Source organism: Aquarana catesbeiana, linkage group LG01 (genome assembly GCF_042186555.1).
Source record: "Aquarana catesbeiana isolate 2022-GZ linkage group LG01, ASM4218655v1, whole genome shotgun sequence".
NCBI classification, from domain to species: domain Eukaryota; kingdom Metazoa; phylum Chordata; class Amphibia; order Anura; family Ranidae; genus Aquarana; species Aquarana catesbeiana.
The window spans coordinates 977,968,287-977,987,234 of NC_133324.1; the positions used below are offsets into that span (position 1 = coordinate 977,968,287).

The 18,948-nt window shown below is 43.4% G+C and overlaps 1 pseudogene; it reads right to left on the reverse strand.

The window, feature by feature from the left end:
- LOC141128966 (cytosolic phospholipase A2 gamma-like) overlaps positions 1-15,268 on the reverse strand; it is a 47,269-nt pseudogene extending 32,001 nt beyond the window's left edge.
- Positions 15,269-18,948: the final 3,680 nt, after the last annotated feature.

Genomic DNA, 18,948 nt, shown 5'->3' on the forward strand with positions numbered 1-18,948 from the left:
GGCTGCCATGCAATAAATAGGGAATAGTACTTGGGACACACAGTGGGACCAGTATGGGATCTGCACTACATTTGATTTTCCTAATTGTTACATCAGTTAGGGGGTTTGGTGGAGAGGTATGTTTAGCTGGGAATCCTTGATCACCTACCACGAATGGCCAACGAAACCCAATCAGCTCCAAGTGCACTGCCCCACAATCCTGCAGAAAAAAAAAATATAAATAAAGGGCTACATTAGTGCTGAATATAAAATGAGGATCAGTTATGAATTGTAAATGACCTTTTAGTATTTCCATAGCTGTATACACATTCATATTTAATTATGAGTTCTCTCCAACTGTCAAGGACATATATTTCAGATGAGGGTCATTTGATAGAGCCATGGTATATGTAGAGATCTGTAGAACCGTGCCAAAGGCTGGATAACTGTAGTCTTCGGCTCTGCTGTACTCAGTTGAGAAGCAATTCTTCAGGTCTGGTCATGTCTATTTCTAAGCCCGGTGGCCGATTACTCCTGCCTGCCTCTGGAAAAATATTCCAGAAATATAGTGTGGGAGGGTCAATCAATGGGTTATGAATTTATGACCACTACCAATCTCTGGGAGGGTGTGGCTGGGGAGAAGATAAAGCTTCAGAAGGGTCTGACCAAAGCCATCTGGCTCCTGGGGCCTCTGCCAGCTGGGGAGCAGCCTATGTTAACTATAATCTGTTATGCATCTTGACCCTCTCGCTCCTTATTGGCTCAGACATGGCAGCAGCCATTGGCTCCCACCGCAGCCAGTCAGAGCCACTCACAAGGAAGTGGGGGGGGCAGGGTCAAACCTGGCTGTGTGACTTATGGACACAGAGCAAGGCTCGGGAGAGAGCGTGCACCAATCACCCCCATAGCAAGCAGCTTGGCCTGAGGGTGGAGCCCAGAGTGCCAGAGGGGGATCCAAGAGGAAAATTGGGGCTTCTTTGTGAAACCACTTCAGAGCAAATGGACAAGGTTTGCCATTTAAAAAAAAAAAAAAAAAAAAAAAAATTATAAAACCCTTACAATCAATTTAAGCTCATCATCATGTACATCATTTCTTAGCATGCAATCCCAAAAAAAAAAAAAAAAAAAAAAAATTTTTTCATAGGAAAACAAATGAAACGCATCTGATTTGGTGACAATATAAAATAGCACAGGTAAGATTTGACCATTTTTGATTCGGCTCACCTTGAAGATAAACCAAGTCATGTTCAGGCAGCTCCTTCAATAAACGTCCTTCTCTAAACCTACATCCCAGATGCTCAGTCTTTATATAACAGTCATAAGCAGGAAATCCAGACTTGTGTGGAGTGAACTCAAACCAAGCTTCTGAAATGAGATTTTCCCCCCCAGTTATTGTCCATCCAGAGAATGATGTGTCCTATACACAATGAAGAGTCACCTTTATTTCCTCTTCATTGCAAACAATGACCTTCCCAGCTTCAAAGACAAGGGGAAAAAAAAAAAAAAAAAAGGGAACGGAGAAGAGCAATTGCAAGGCTGGCAATCCACTATAGGGATTTGGTTTCAAAAATGGTCTTAACACATTTAAAGGATTGTTGGGGTCAAGTCGAAGTTATTTGATGCAGTAATGAGAAAAGTCAAACCGGATGGAAATTCTCTCCAATGAACACATTTCAATCAGTGAATGGTTTTCACTCCAGAAATTCCATTTATTCCAAAATTGAACCTCTAGTTGGTCTCTTGCCACCCAAAATAATGCACATGTGCGGCGGCAAAGTGGGAAGTCTTTAATGCCCACATGCCAAGAGCATGCTCACTGCACATTCCCAGCACCTCAACCAGGGTGTCAAAGACGGCTTTCACTCCGTACAAATGATCGGGCATCAACGAGAACAGCTTTTGATCACACGAGTAGTTTGACAACCATGCATAGTTGTCAAATGATGGGCTGATCCTTCCCCACCCCCAGACATACAGATCCTACTAGGGGGGGCCCCTCCAGGGGCTGGGCAGGAAGGAGTTAATATTTCTGAAGAGGATTTTTACTATCTGCTCCCAAATCAAACATGTAGCACCACTCCAAGCTCCACTAGTTCAGTCACCTGGTGATTCAATCCCTGTCAGGTGCAGCTCCCACAGGGCTGGTCTTTCCCATTACTCAGAAGCATACCAGGGAGAGATGGAAGGGCACACCAAGAGCTGGTCCATTGCAGGTGATAGGAAGGCTTCAGTTCCATCCACTCTTGAAACACTAACACATTTAATCTACCATGGGCTTAATTGTAGAGCCCATGATGGGTTTAAACGCATTAGAGGGTGTGGTTGGGGGAGGGAATGGAGTTGAAGCCTTCCTGTCACATTTGCAATTGAGTATCTCTTGGTGTGCACTTCCATCCCTCTGATATACTACTGAGGATTTTTACTGCGTCTCTTTGGGATTAAAGTATTCTTACCTCCATGTATACTGAGATAAGCACAGAATATTTGCATTTGTCGAGATTAAACTGTATGGGAGGGACTTTATCCCGACCCTACCAATCAAAATGACAAGAGGGGAGGGGCTCATGGACACTGGAGGGGCTCATGGACACCACATGGCTGGCGTGGAGGCAAGCATAGTTCCAGGAAACTAATTTTGAATGACTGATCAACTGATGGAATGTACTTTTGAGTATTTTTATAATGAACGTTTATTGGAAAATTGACTAGTGTATGGCCAGCTTTAGTGCTCCACTAGCTTGATAAGCAGCTTTCTCTACATCCACTTACTGTCTGATCGGCAGGGCTTAATCTGGATGGCATCAGCCCACCAGGGAAGGAGCTTGTAAATTCTGTAATAAAATAGTATATGGATAATAGGCATCCCAAGTCCCAATTTTCATTTTTAGTATTCTTCATTTATAGGAATCATATGGTGAGGAATAAAGAGGCCATTCTAGTAAAAAAACGCACCTGATCTGTTTTCATGCATTTTACTTTTTCTCACAGCACAGTAGATGGGATACGGGTCTTCACCGATATCGCAAATCTTTGTGACTGGACAGCTTTTCTTCATTAATCTGCAGAAAAAAAAAAAAAAAAAGTGTAATAGCGGAAGTTGTTTTAGGGTACCCCAAGGCTCAGCATCATGGTGGGGTGCCCCCCCCCCCCCCCCCCAACTAGGCTTTTTTTGGCTGGTACAAGCCAAGGAGGACAGCTGGGGTTAATTTAAAAAGGTCATGAACAGGCAAGCAGCAAAAACTAAAATTATGTCCAAGTCAGGATGGTATCTTGTGAATAATAATGAATAACTAAACTAATATTAAAAAAATATGTAAAAAAATGCCAAGACCTGGATTCAGGTCACTATCCCAGAATCACTGGTGCTATGTTTGTCATATCTGAAAACTGTACATCAGAATGATTAGTAATCAGCTGAACTGATGTACAAATCATGACTTTCCCGTAGAAGTCAACTTTAGCTCCATTACCTTCTGCTACCCAAGCTTTAATTAGCAACGTTGTCCATTACCATACTTGTCTTAGAAGGTCAATTAGAACTGTATCTGAAATAAAATGAACTGGAATGTACCAAAACAATGTTAATAAAGTGGTAAAAACCATTTTAATATCAGTCCTCACCAGGAATGAGCCAATGGTTTGCTCCACTCTGTTTAGACCAATTTTTTTTGGTGCTTGGATGAATGTGCAGACTTATTCCCGAGCAAAAACGTGTATGTATACTGGCATTCCCCAGTTACATACACAAAAGGGGCAGAGATAGCAGGGAGATTGTCATATGGGTATATTTGGCCAATGTCACCACCAGCCATGCTCTCCTATTTATACGAATGATGACAGCTCATGGAAAATAAAATTCAGCTAGTGGTACTGTTAGCATAGGTTGTGTGCACCAGGTCCCTCTTTTAAGAGGTCAGCAGGCACCACGATGGATTCACAGCTAGGAATGTTTGTGAGATTTAAATAAAGGGCTTGTCAAACATTTGGGTGTCTTTATTACCCCCTCATGTTGAGGGCATGTGGCCTGTTATGGTTTGGGGGGGGGGGGGGGGGGTGCGCACTTTGAAGTTCACCAAACCCAGGACAGTTTGGCTCATCCCGAGTTCTTACAAATGCCTCAGATTGCCGCTACTGATAACATCTGAGAGGAAGTTAGGATGCAGACAAACTGCAACAAAGAGGCTGATATTGATCAACAGTAAAAGAAAGAGACTGATGCCTCCATTATTCAAGAAGCTAAAGTCAAGTCACTTCAGAGCTAAAGGTTCTTGGTTTAAAACCTTGGACAGGACCTGGCATGTACGTACTTTATTGATGACGAAGAACACGAATGTATAGGCCCAAAGATCTGTCAGAGTGTACGAGTCTCCAAGAAATTTCTCTTTTATCTTCTTCCATGGCTTTGTCCAGTCCCGGTCAGTTTCCAATTTGATTCGCTCACATAACCAAAACTCCAGATCTTTCATGTATGAAAAGTCCGACCAGTTACTTTTAGCATACAGAGAGGACATACACCTGGAAGATTAAAGTAGTAAGTCAGGTGTTTGATAGGCAAGTTATTCATTCAACATGCTTCCTTTGCCTGAAATCTCTACCCCATTTGTTTAACCACTTCAGCCTGGAAGGATTTGTCCCCTTCCTGACCAGGACATTTTTTGTGATACGGCACTGCGTCAATTTAACTGACAATTGCGTGGGTGTACCCAAACAAAATTTATATCCTTTGTTTTCCCACAAATAGAGCTTTATGGTGGCATTTGATCACTTCTGCATTTTATTTTTTGCGCAAAAAAAAAAAAAATTATATAAACACACACACACACACACACACACACACACACCATCAGTTTAGGTCAATATGTAGTCTACATATTTTTGGTAGAAATGCAATAAGCATATATTGATTTGTAGATGCTATAAAACTTTTGCACAAACCAAATAGGGGAAAGATTTATGGCAATTTTATAGTTTTTTTACACTAGTAATGGCGGCGATCTGCAATTTTTAGCAAGACTGCAACATTACAATGGACACCTGACACATTTTTGGCAATCAGACTGCTGAAAAAGGTCTCCATCTATTAAGCAGGCGGAGATTGAGAAACATCTATTCTCTGATCTCCACTGCAAGACAGGCCAGGGAGACACATGCTGGGGTTCTTCCAACAAACTGGGGTTCTTTAAGTGACACTTCCACTTTTAATCATCACTTCTCTCATTTATAAAACCTGCATTTATATTCCCGCTATTCCCATCCACCTTAAACTGAACATAGACTGCTCAAATGTCTCCTTGGTAAACTTTGAATTTGTGTTACTGCTGTTTCACATCCATCTATAGACCCCCTTCACATTATTTTAGAGGTTTATTTGGTTTTAAACTGGCTTACCCAAGTTATGGGCTGCCATATATCTTTACATTCCTACCCCTTGGCCCTGTTGTAGGTTGATTGTGGTGTGAAATGTTTGCTGTGCTAGTTGTGTGCCGAATATTAACTCCTGATTAATTGTCAAATCCCATCCACACCCACCACAGTATTAAACAAGAGCACATTTTTTGGAGGACACAGACCAGGGAGATGAATGCTGGGGTTCTTCCAATAAAGTGGAATTTCTTTAATTAGGTGACACTTCTGCTTCAGCAATTTGCACAAAATGAACATCAAAAGCAAACTTTACAAAATCAGCAGACTGCAGGTGACCTCGTTTACCATTCAGCTCTCCTTCCTCTGAAAACATGTACTCTACTGCTCGTTTTCACTGTTGACACACACACACACACACACACACACACACACACACAGCATGTGCCCTTATATAAATCACATGCTCATTACTTACCTCAATTTTCTGCTTCTCCTAATCTCTGCAGATATAAATCCCCAAACCCTGGGCCTCCCTTATTTAAAAATTGTACCCAATACATCCATCACCTCACATCCTCTGGAAGCACTCGCAATACTATTAGTCTCCTCTTTTCAAAACCAGCTTCCCATTCTCTTGTGCCCTCTGGATTGCCCCCTCTGTGGGCAACAAATTCACCACTGTTTACAACCTTTGTGACCAACTCCTTTAATTTACTTGCTGTAACCGAAAACTGGCTTCATGAATCCAACACTGCCTCTCCTTCGTCCCTCTCCCATGGTGGCCTTCACTGGACTCACTCCTAGACCTAGTGGATGCAAGGGAGGTGGAAACCACAGAGCACCAGGTAATCTCCACCCTCACTATCCCTCATTTGAAGCTCACTGTACACATCTTTTCTCTCCAATTTTCTTAAGTGCTGTGATCTACCGACCCCCTCAACCATTATCAGCTCTCCTTGACAATTTTACTGCCTGGCTACCCTACTTGTCTAGTTCCCACAATCCTTCTCGGCGACTTCAACATCCCTGTTCATATGAACACTCCTTACTTCTAAAACTACCTAGTCTAAACTCTTCATTTGACCTGAAGCAATGGGTACAGGCTTCTACTCACTCTGATAGGAACACAATTGACCTTCTATCCTCCTATCCATGTGCAACCTCTCCAACAATCCTTTTCCTCGCTCTGATCACCACCTTATCAGTTTTACTATGTCTTCCACTACCTTTCCCTCCAATCGCCTAACAATCACTCGAAAAAAAACTGTCACCACTTTAACTCTTCTCTTTTCTGCTACTGACCACCTGTTCTACCCCAATCTAGCCACTTCCATGTACAATAGATCCCTATCCTCTGCCCTGGACAAGCTTGCCATCACCACTACACAGAATCAGGTCCTGACCCTACAACCCTGGCAAACAGACGACACCAGAAGTCTCAAAATACAGCCGGGCTCTTGAGCATCAGTGGAATAAGACCAAGTCTCAAGAACTTAAACCAATTAAAATCTGCCCTCCAAAAATGCAATTCCTGCCTCCTCCCCAAGCAGACCTATTTTATCTCATTAACACCTCATCATCCAGTCCATGTCAACTCTTCTCTACCTTTAACTCTGCTTCGTCCTCCACTGCTTCCACCCACTAACTGCCCAGGAGATCGCCAATCACTTCAAATATAAAAGATTTAATCATTTGATGAAATCTCCACTTTACCGGTATCTCCCCCACACCCATGTCAACAGGTATAATCAACCCTACTGAAGAGAATCTAAATGGTATTTCCGTATAGCTGAGAAGACCAGCTAGGTATAATCACAGCAATTACCACACTCACAAGACCCTCTCAGTACTGAGGAGATGGCTTCTTGGTGAACATAAAAAGATAATGCAGAGGTTATGTTCAAAGCTATCTGATTTAATTCTGGGTATACAACTATATACACATTATTAACCAATCATTGTATGGAAGATGTGCGTGGTTAGTACAGAGGTGTACATTTCACATCATTACATTTTAATTATGCCATCTGCTTTCATGACTCCGTCATGAGTCCTGCTTCCCCGTTTCATGTCACGGGAAAGGTGGCCCAGACATATTGAGCCCCAATTCTTTAGACGGTACAGAATAAAACTTCTTATGCAATCAATATTTTCTTTTATGTATGCTTTATAGAAAGCCTGTTATAAAGCTGAAAAACAGAACTAGTTGACTTTAACTAGAGTCTGAATATACAAGCTAAGATTTATGAATTTATATGACTCCATGGCCGCACAAGATGGAGTCACCTCTGTTCAGTCATTACTACACCTACTACTATAGACAAGTTTGCTAAACTTATTTCTAAACACCCAAACCACCTGTCCCCTGGACCCTCACAAATACTATGGTCACCCTCTGATTCTATCCGACACTCTCTAAACACAGCTTCAATCTCCCTCTTTTCTGGCATCTTCCCGAACATTCTCTAGTCACCCACATACTTAAACAAGCCTTCCTTGGACCCTACCAATCTTAATCTACACCCCATTTCCTATAGACTCCATGAATGGCTGGTCTACAAACAAAAGTAATGAAGTTGAAAGCGACAAATGATTTCATTACTTCTTAAGAGCGGTCGTTCCCTGGCCACTGTAGCTAGAGAAGCAGCTAATCAAGCATTGTCTGTGCTGGATTAGACAATAGGTCTAATAGACCCTTCAGGTCTCGATAAAGGACCTATTCCCTGCCTATGCTATCACATAGTAGGTTTGTTAGTCCCCTTGAGATTTAGGGGGGGGGGGGGGGGTTGGCATAGCCTGGTAATTAAGGGTGTAAAACCTTCTAAGGCTGAAGTGTTAAATTCTCTATTTAATAAAAGATTTTAATGTGAATTTTTTTTTTTTTTTTTTTTAATTGCCCTGGGCGTGAAGTGGTTAAACAATAGAAGTAGATTATATATATTAAATTATATAAATCGTTAGAATATACATTTATACCATGTTGCTCCAGATATTGCACTGATGTAGGTCACGGTACCCAAAAGGTTGAGTTCAGCCAGTTTAGAAATCGTTCCCAGAAAACCAACCATGGCACGGAGTCCACCCCCAGATCCCAAGATCGCGATTACAGGAGGGTTGCAATTCTTCAGGGAAAAACAAACATGAAAAGGTCTACTTTAGATGGAATATGGATTGAACAGTGGTAAGAAATTAACAGCATGAAAACTGAATACAAATATGGGATAAAGCAACATCTGTGTAAAGCTATAGTATGAGGTTGAAGGGAAATCTTACCTTATATATGAATAGTCAAGGAATAAATGAATGAGTTGTACTCTGATCTCCACTCTTCCAAATTTGTTTAATTCAATCATCAGCTTTATACCTTGAACATGGCTCCAACCAGAAGCCCCTCTTCCTTAACGCGTTTCATCATGAATGGCTTGGCCTTAAGGCTGGATTCACACCTATGCATTTTTAGTGCATTTTGCAGATTTGCACTAAAGTCCATTTAACATGGTTTCCTATGGAACACTTTCTGTAGTTCAAGTCTGCAAAATGCAAAAAGCACTAAAAATGCAAAGGTGTGAATATAGCCCCTCTTAACAAGTTTCATCATGAATGGCTTGGCCATACGGGTTTGGGTTATTTTTCTAACTATGGTGAGACATTTTTGGGAAGTGGTGGCTTCTGGATGGAGACATGAGTGCAGCTGTACTATCACATGTAGGATGAATACTGGAAAATTGTAGAGGCCTCCCTTACACCTCCTGCCCTACATTCCTAGAGGTGGAGGCAGAGAGTGTGATGGCATGAAGTAACACAAGTACCAGAGTAGCTGGCTGGTGGTGTCCGCTCCTTAGGCTGGTAAAGCTGGAAGTTGCAGTCCTCAGGACAGGATGCTGAAGCAGCTTGGCACCAGAGCAGGAAATGGTAGCAGGGCCAGGATGCAGGTGGCAGTCAGCTTTATCCAGGCAGTGAAGGACCAGATCGGCAGGCAGAGCAAGTCCAGGAAGTAAGCCAAGATCAGCAACAGCTGGGCAAAGTAGTACATTTGCCTATTCCTTACAATGGTGAGCAAGGATGGGCTTCTTTGAGCCAGCACCTCGTTTGTTCATGAACAGGAGAGGAGGAGGTCTGGAGCAACACTTACTTGGTTTATGTGGTTTCAAAATCAAGGTTTAAAAGACAAAACTACCAAAGACTTACCTCTTTAACATTCATGCCCAAGGACAAAAGGGTCTCCTTTACTTTTCTCATCCTTGCCTTGACAGCTATGGTTTCCCCTTCTGAGCTATCAAGTGTGAAAAAAAATAAAATACATACATTTACAAACAGAATATACTTGAAGTTTCTCCAGAGACAAGACAGTCATTCTGGATAGAATGGAATTCAATAACTTTTTTTAGCAAAAAAAAAAAAAAAAAAAAAAAAATAGAAATCTCCCCAAGTGTGAAAGATTCCCTCTTGATCAAGCATTCCTATTAAAGGAGCTTTTCTCAGCCTGGGTCCTGTGGAGCTCTAAGGTTCCTTGAATTGTGGCTCATTGACCTCCCATTTAATGGTGCTTGCATAGTTTCAAGGACAATGCCACTTGGCAGCTGCATGACACAAAGGATGAGCTGACGTTCAAGCCTGAATCTACCCTGTTTCCCCGAAAATAAGACCTAGCGTGACTGTCGGTGATGGCTGCAATATAAGCCCTACCCCCCCCAAATAAGCCCTACCATGTTTCCCCAAAAATAAGCCCTACAAGGACTTTAACTACAGCTTATTTGAGGGGTAGGGCTTATATTGCAGCCATCACGCTAGGTCTTATTTTCGGGGAAACAGGGTAGGTCCAGACTAAGCTTTGGTCACTTGGTACTTCAGACAAACACCTGAACTACTGCCTATTTGGGAGCAGCTGTAAGATAGGCAAGAGACAACTATCTCCGCTTCCTGCTGTTAATGTTTGCACCCATAGGGTCCATGGGAAACCCCTGATGTCACAGGGAAACCTTTTCCTTTAAACGCATTATCTACAAATAAAAAAGTCCTGTTGGCAAGATATTTGAAATACAGGATGAGATTCATGTTGCCAGAACCACCCAATGTCTATTTTTTGTTCTTCTGTAGAAAAAGGACTATTAAAATTTGTGAAAATTACATTACTTACCCATCTACAAGATCAATATTTCCCTGTGAAGACACAAGACACATTGTGATGTTCAGAAACAATCTGGTGATACAAACCAAAATGTCAAAATACATTTTTCCAGAATGAAAAGTTCTTGTGACCCCGGAGGAGGTTTCACAGCTCAGACATTGATTTTTGCTCCACTCATTTTATCTCTACAAGTCAGTGGGAATGCCAAATCAGTTAGCAGGAGCTTCATGGAAAGGAACGTAGAAAGTAGGGATGGACAAACAGTTTGGCCCAAGCATAAGTTCAGGCCAAACTTTGGTTGTTCGGAAAACAGCTAACATTATGCAGTGTACGGGGGAAATTTGAAAGCCGCCGGAACACCATTAACCCCTTCCCACCAAGCATACACAGATTTATGGCCTCTGCTTTCGGGTGTTATACCGGTTTTTAGAGCCGGCAATCAGCTTTCCAGGAATAACAACCGATGCAGCTAAAAGCCACTCGGCTGTTACACCAGAGGAGTGGGGGAGGTGGTAATCACACATGTGAGGTATTGCTGTGATTGTCAGAGCGAGAGCAATAATTCTAGCACTAGACCTCCTCTAACCGTAAAAAAAAAAAAAAAAAAATTAAAGCGTCGCCTATGGAGATTTTTTTTGGTACTGTAGTTTGTTGCCATTCCACGACTGCGTGCAATTATAAAAGCGTGACACATTTGGTATCCATTTACTCAGCGTAACATTTGTCACATTATACCAAAAAAATTGGGCTACTTTACTGTTTTGTTTTTTAAAATTCAAAAAAGTGTCCCTTTTCCCAAAAAGTTGTGTTTAAAAACACCACTGCACAAATACCTTGTGACAGAAAATATAGACATATATTTTATGTTTGGGGTTTCTAAGTAATGTTTTTGCAAAAAATAGATTTTAACTTGGAAACACCAAAATGTTAAAAATAGGCTTAGTCATGAAAGGGTTAAAGTTTATGGGACAGGAACATGAAAAATTAAAAGTGCTCATTTTAAAGTTTTATATGCAAGTTATCATCATAAAAAAAAGTGTTTGGGGACCCGGGCCCTGCCCCAGGGGACATGGATCAATGCAAACTTTTTTTTAAACTGGAGCAGTGATTTTTTTTTAATGCATAAAGTGAAACTATAAAAAAAATTCCTGTAAAGTGGCACATTTTCCTGTGTTTAGAATACCACAGCAAAATGACATTTCTAAAAGGGGAAAAAAAAAAAAAAAAAAAAAGTCATTGTGGGGGTCCCCCCCAAAAAAATCCATACCAGACCCTTATCTGAGCACATAACCTGGCAGGCCACAGATAAGAGGGGGGGGGGCAGTGGAAGAGCGCTCCCCCTACTGAACTGTACCAGGCCACAACATGGGGGGGTGCTTTGGAGTAGCCCCCCAAAGCACAAGGTCCCTTATCCCAACCCTTGCCCAGTGGTTGTATGCGGGCAGGGGGCTTATCAGAATCTGGAAGCCCCTTTAAGAAGGGGGCCCTCAGATCCCACCCCATGTGAATTGGTAATGGGTTACCTTTTCACAAAGTGTCAAAAAAGGAAAAAAAAAAAAAAAAAAAAAAAAAAAAAAAAAAAAAAATCGAAGACAGTTTGGGACAAGTCCTTCATGGGGGAAAAAAAAAAAGTTTTACAAACTGTCAGTAAATTTACTGGTGGTTGGCAACCCTGGCGACACCCCCCTAATCTACATGTGGGGTGGCAGACACATGGATTTCAATAGGGTTTTTTTAAAGCACATGATTAGAGCCTTAAAGGGGTTGTAAAGGTATTTTTTTTTTTTTTTAAATAACAAACATGTTATACTTACCTTCACTGTGCAGCTCGTTCTGCACAGAGTGGCCCCGAACCTGGTCTTCTGGGGTCCCTCGGCGGCTGTTTCAGCTCCTCCCCGCAAGCATTTACCACCTTAATGTGAGCTCCCTCGCATGGTGGTGAGTGCTTGCGGGCGCGCTCCCGTGATACAGCCGGCGACTATAGCCGCTCGCTGTATCACTCGGCCCCGCCCCCCGGCGCGCCGCGTCATCGGATGTGATTGACAGCAGTGCGAGCCAATGGCTGCGCTGCTTTCAATCTATCCACTGCAGCCAATCAGCGACCAGGCTGAGCTGCAATGAAGATGACGAGGACGAGCAGCGAAGATTCGAGGCGTCAGGCAAGTAAAACGGGGGGGCTGGGGGCGGCGGTACTGTCAAAAGTTTTTTCACCTTAATGCATAGAATGCATTAAGGTGGGTGAAAAAATTTTTACCTTTACAACCCCTTTAAGCCTGGTACACACGATTAGATTGTTGGGCAACCGAGTGTCTGATTTTTGTCAAAAGGGCGTGTGCCTGGATCTTGTCTTGCATACTAATGGTACACAATTGTCGGCCAACACACAAATGTATTGATGTACGAAGAATTCCAGGTCTTGAGTGCCACCCTTTGGGCCCCTTCTGCTAATTTGGTGAGCATTGATTCCGAGCATGCATGTTTGTACTTTCAACTTGCGTGATGGATTTGTGTACCGACCATCAGAAAATCTAACATTCCACTGTCCGTCGAAAATTTACTAGCCTGTCATCCAACATTTGTTGGCAGAAAGTTGGACAACAATTGTCAAAAGGAGCGTACGAACGGTCAGATTTTAGGTCAGTCGGTCAGACAATCCCCTGCCAACAATCTGATCGTATGTACGAGGCTTAAGGCTCCAATTGTCTCCAAAAGAGGTGACTTCACCCAGTTGTGCAACATTAATATTCATTAATGTCTTCCGGCTTCTCCTCCCAGCCAATCAGGAAGTGGGTCCTGAGTAGGGATGGGCGAACGGTTTGGCCCAAACTTCTGTTATTCGGCGAACAGGTCGTACGACCCCTCTGAACCGACCACAATGCATTGCAAGCCCTGATTGGCTGAATCTTTCACTGCTTCAGAGAATCAGGGCACAGAGCACTGTCAGACTCATGATTGGGCACTCATCATGACTTTATCCAATCATGGCTCATTCCCGCCCCACAGTATAAAATTATTCTTTCAATGGCAGCCATTTTCAGTGTGATTTTGGTGTGGAGAGAGATAGAACAGGGCTCTGTTCAGTGCTATTAGTTAGTGTACTATACTGTGCTATTTTGCTTCAATTGTCAGTGTAGAATATTAGTTTAGTGTCAGTCTAGGGATAGTGTGACTAGTGAGGACCATCATTCAGCTTTGTACAACCCCTGGCAAAAATTATGGAATCACCAGTCCGACACCGCCTGATTGCATTAATGCCAGTTTAATGCCATATAGTTCTGTGCGTCACTGTACATTTGGCAAATTATATTGTAGTATATTATAGTGTATCCATGGAGTGTGAGTACTCTAAAGTGCACCAAACACCTCTTTACATTGATTAAAGTGCATCTACGTACGGATTTCCACCACTTCTTTACATTTGCTTATAAGCGCCACCCCCTCCCAATAATGTCTGGGAGGACAACAAGGAGAGTCAGACATTCCCTTGGCACTGTAAGGGGGCCAACAACAAAATGTGTCCACAAGGAAAAGGTGGACATGGTGGTCAGTCCTCAGGCAGTGCATCATTTCCTCCGTTTAGTGATTTTGCCCGTGCTATCCAGTCACAGCATGCAGAGGATGTAGACTACCTTACTAAACCTTCCTCATCCTCTGTCACACAAACACAGACAAGTATACAGTCCCCTGCAGTTGCCGGAGTGGATAAACCTGCCTCCTTGTCCACATCTATTCCCACCATAACTCCAACATCAGCCATGGAGGAGTCAGCTGAGTTATTTAACCACAGTGTCAGCCACTTGCATGATAATTATGATGATACTCTGGTGCCAGAGAGCAGAGGAGGAAACTGAAGGTGAGGTGGCACAACCCCAAGGAGGTCGACATCAAGAAAGAGCAACCACCCTATTCCATCACATTCTGAAGCAGTTATCTCCTGGCCCACTCCCCAAATCTCAACTATCTGGGCCTTTCAGCACTTTGAGGCTGTTCAATCATTTCATCTGGAAGAATGTTTTTAGTATAGGTTTCATGGGCACAAATAACACCCAAAGACCAAATTTTCTGCACGTGTTTGACAGGTGGATATCATTGCAATTTTTTTTACAGCAAGGCCAATTCTTGCTTTATCAAGATTATCTCTATAGGGTTACGGTGGGAAGGCGCCACCAACACCCAAAGACAAATTTTTTACATACCCGTTACTTCTATACAAAGTGTCACCAGAATGTAGCCAAAAAAAAAAAAAAAAAAAAAAAAAACAACTCTAATCTTGTTCCCAGTGCACTACATCGTGTCATCATACATACTGGCTCTCCAGCTGTTGCTGAGCAAAATAAAGGCAGCTTGCAAAAAAAAAAAAAAAAAAAAAAAAAAAAAAAAAAAAAAAAAAAAAAAAAAAAAAAAAAAAAGCCTTGTACCATTTGTGTGAATGCGGTGCGATTCAAGCCATACAAAATTAATTCTTTTGCGAATCACATGCTGTGTCCTGCACCACACCACAAGTGTGATCCCAGGTTAAAACGTTTTTTCATTGACTATTCTGGGGTTTGTATTTTTTCATTGATACACAAATCCACAAGATTCTGAGGCAAAAATAAATAGAATTACACACTTCATATTAGCTTACCCCAGCCAAACAAGTTTGAGTTTTTCCCCCCCATAGATTTCTTATTAGAGGATCCAGTACTGGATGCATTTTGATTGGCTGCCATGAGCTCTTCGCTCTGCTTGTATGAAATGATTTGGTATCACACTGATGGAAATGAATAGAAAGTCACTCACCTTATTGGCTGCCATTGGAGATGAAGGAAGGTCACCGCTTATCTCCCAACATGTAAATTTGCTAGAACAGAATGCAACAGTAAGACTTGTGAAGAGGATGATCTCAGATATACAGAAGACAGGATGGAGATGGCTGTACCAGTAATCAGATGATGGTAGAAGTTGGTTGGGAAGGTTTATTGGAACGTGTGCGAGTCTTTAGCCTCGTATAATCCTGACCTTACATCATATCATTGGGTGGGTGAGTTGCCTCCTCATCCCTTTAAAACCCAAACAAATTATACAGATTCTGAGACCAATGTAATGCAGATAAAGCACCAAGTTTAAATTACCACCTTAATCGGCCACAGAACCTGTTCAGTTTTAAAAGGAATAAGGTGGAAACCCTAGTGGGGCCCCAGACACCTCCAAAGGGGTTTGTTTTTACCAGTCTGGTTTTGTTCCAGCAAATCTTATCAGAACATGCCAGGTGCCATTGGTAAGGGCTGATCTGTAGGGAAGGGGGGGGGGGGGGGACCCAACAAACACAAAAAAAACAGCAGACCTCAAAAGCAAGATTATAACCTATGAAAGCTTCAAAAGACAAACTTTGTGAAGAGCAAGCTTCCATAGGATGAAACATATGGATACATCCCATTGCAACAAAGTCCTCCCCCCTCCACAGTCTTTATTCTACCTCCTCATTTCCATGTTGGATTAGTAGAGCTCCCACTGTACAGACCCCCCACCTTGGAGCCAAGCTCTGCAGGTCTCAGACCCCAGTACTGAGGTGGTCCCCCTACCTCCCTCTACTTCACACCATTCACAGACAACAATGTCCCAGGCTTCATTCTGTGAATGGAGAAGACTTCACCCCCGAGCTTCCTCTTATTCTTATCTTCATTATTATTACATTTTCACACAAGATATTAAACAATAACCCCACTTTGGTTAAGAAACAAACAAGCCCCTCTACCTGATCAATGTACATTGCAAGGATTGGAGGAAACTTTGTTGCAGTCTTACCTTTTGTTGCTGTGTTGGGTAATGTCAGTGTGCAAAATAAATCAGAAATGGGAGTGACTTTTATTACCAAGCAGCTGATGAACTTGTTGGGTTTTAATGAGGAAAATTGCCAAGTCAGAATCCCTTCAGGTGTGATTAACCCTTTTGGAGCATCTCACCATAAATGGAATATCCAGGGGAGGACTGACAACCCATGGGGCCCCCAGAAATAGAAGATTATGGGGCCCCCTGTGTCCCCACCCTCACACAAACCACACCTACACAAAGCCACACCTACATAAATCATGGGGCACACAGTAAGGCACACAGCAGGGCATGGGGCACACAGCAGGGAACAACACAGGGCATGGGGCACACAGTAGAGCACATCACAGGGCACATAAGAAGGCACATCATGGGGCAAAGGGAAAATCAGGGGGTACACAGCAGGGCACTGAGAACATCACAGGGCATGGGGCACATCACAGGACACACAGCAGGGCACATAAGGGGGTACACAGCAGGGCACGGGGCATGGGGCCCACAGCAGGTTACATCACGGGGCACACAGCAGGGTTTCTTATGCTGTACACAGCAGGGCACATTATTAAGCACAGCATGGTGCATCACAGGGGGCACAGGGAACATCAGGGGGTACAAAGCAGGGCATGGGACACACATGCTATGTCATTTAGCAGGTATTTTATGTACTTTCTGAAAATGTTTTTAAAGCTGAATTCCAGGTATGGATGTTTTATACTTAGTTATAATGGATCAATGTAACTATGTATATACCATACCTGTGAGATTGCTCTAGAAGCTGGAAATCACTGGGTGCCGACACCTCTACTACAGCACTACTACATTACTACTATACCACTACTACACCTCTACTACAGCACTACTCCCCTACTACTATACCACTACTACACCTCTACTACAGCACTACTACTACACCTCTACTACAGCACTACTACACTACTACTATACCACTACTACACCTCTACTACAGCACTACTACACTACTACTATACCACTACTACACCTCTACTACACTACTACAATACCACTACTACACCTTTACTACAGCACTACTACTAGGGTTGCCACCTCATCCCTTTAAACTCAAACACATATGAATTACACAGATTCTGAGGCTAGTTTAATGCAGATAAGGCACCAAGTGAGTTTCATGAATTCAGTTTTAAGGCTCCATGCACACAGAATGCTCAAAAAGGACGTTCTGAACGTTGGATTGCTGGCAGGAAAACGCTGCTTTAAAAACGCGATTTTATCAGCGTTTTGCATTGCCGTCAATGCACGTTTAGCAGCGTTAGCTTTCAGCCACTTTTCTCTGCCTCTATTCTAAAACAATGGTTCCCTATAGGAGCCCATTGATTTGAATAGAAGTCGCACCAGAAGTCGGATCATCATGACCCGACTTGCGGTGCGACTTGTGTGCTGAGTATGAAGGGGAATGAAAAAAAATGCATGGGGTTCCCCCCGGGATGATTCCGGGCCATTCAGTCTGGTGTGGATTTTAAGGGGAATCCCCTACACCGAAAATACGGCGTGGGGGTCCCCCCATAATGCATACCAGACCCTTATCCGAGCACGCAGCCTGGCCAGTCAGGAAAGGGGGTGGGGACGAGCAAGCACCCCCTTCCAGAACCGTACCAGGCTGCATGCCCTCAACATGGGGGGGTTGGTGCTTTGGGGCAGGGGGGGCTCTGCGCCCCCCCACCCCAAAGCACCTTGTCCCCATATTGATGAGAACAAGGGTCTCTTCCCGACAACCCTAGCCGATGGTTGTCGGGTCTGTGGGCGGGGGGCTTATCAGAATCTGGGAGCCTAGTTTAATAAGGGGGCCCACAGATCCCAGCCCCCCACCCTATGTGAATGAGTATGGGGTACATTGTACCCCTACCCATTCACCTGGAAAAAAGTGTCAAAAATAAAACCTGCTACACAGGTTTTTAAAGTAATTTATTAGGCAGCTCTGGGGGTCTCTTACGACTTCTCAGCCCTCTCTTCGGTTCTTCTCCCGCTGTCCAGTGTCTTCTGCCAGGCTCCTCCGCTATCTTCTGTTCCTTTGCCCTCTCTTTTGCTAGCAGTGGCCCGGTCTTCTCCATCGTCTTCTTCCTTCTTCTCTTCTTCCGATGTTGACTCGACGCTCTCTCTACTCGCTGTAGTGCCGTGTGTGTGGTGCGAAACGACTTATATTGGCATGGGGCGTGGTCACCGGGTGATGTCATCTGGTGACCCCACCCCTTATGAGGTCACCACCCGGGTAAATGATGGGACAATGACGTCATAAGGGGCGGGGTCACCAGATGACATCACCCGGTGACCACGCCCAATGCCAATTTAAGTCATTGCGCACCGTGCACACGGCACTACAGCGGGAGAGAGCGTCGAGTCAACATCGGAAGAAGAGAAGAGGGAAGAAGATGACGATGAAGACCGGGCAACCGCTAGCAAAAGAGCAGGCAAAAGAGCAGAAGATAGCGGAGGAGCCCGGCAGAAGACACCAGACAGCGGGAGAAGAGCCAAAGAGAGAGCTGAGAAGTCGGAAGAGACCCCCGAAGTCGGAAGAGACCCCCAGAGCTGCCTAATAAATTACTTTAAAAACCTGTGTAGTGTATTTTATTTTTGACACCTTTTTCCAGGTGAATGGGTAGGGGTACGGTGTACCTCATACTCATTCACAT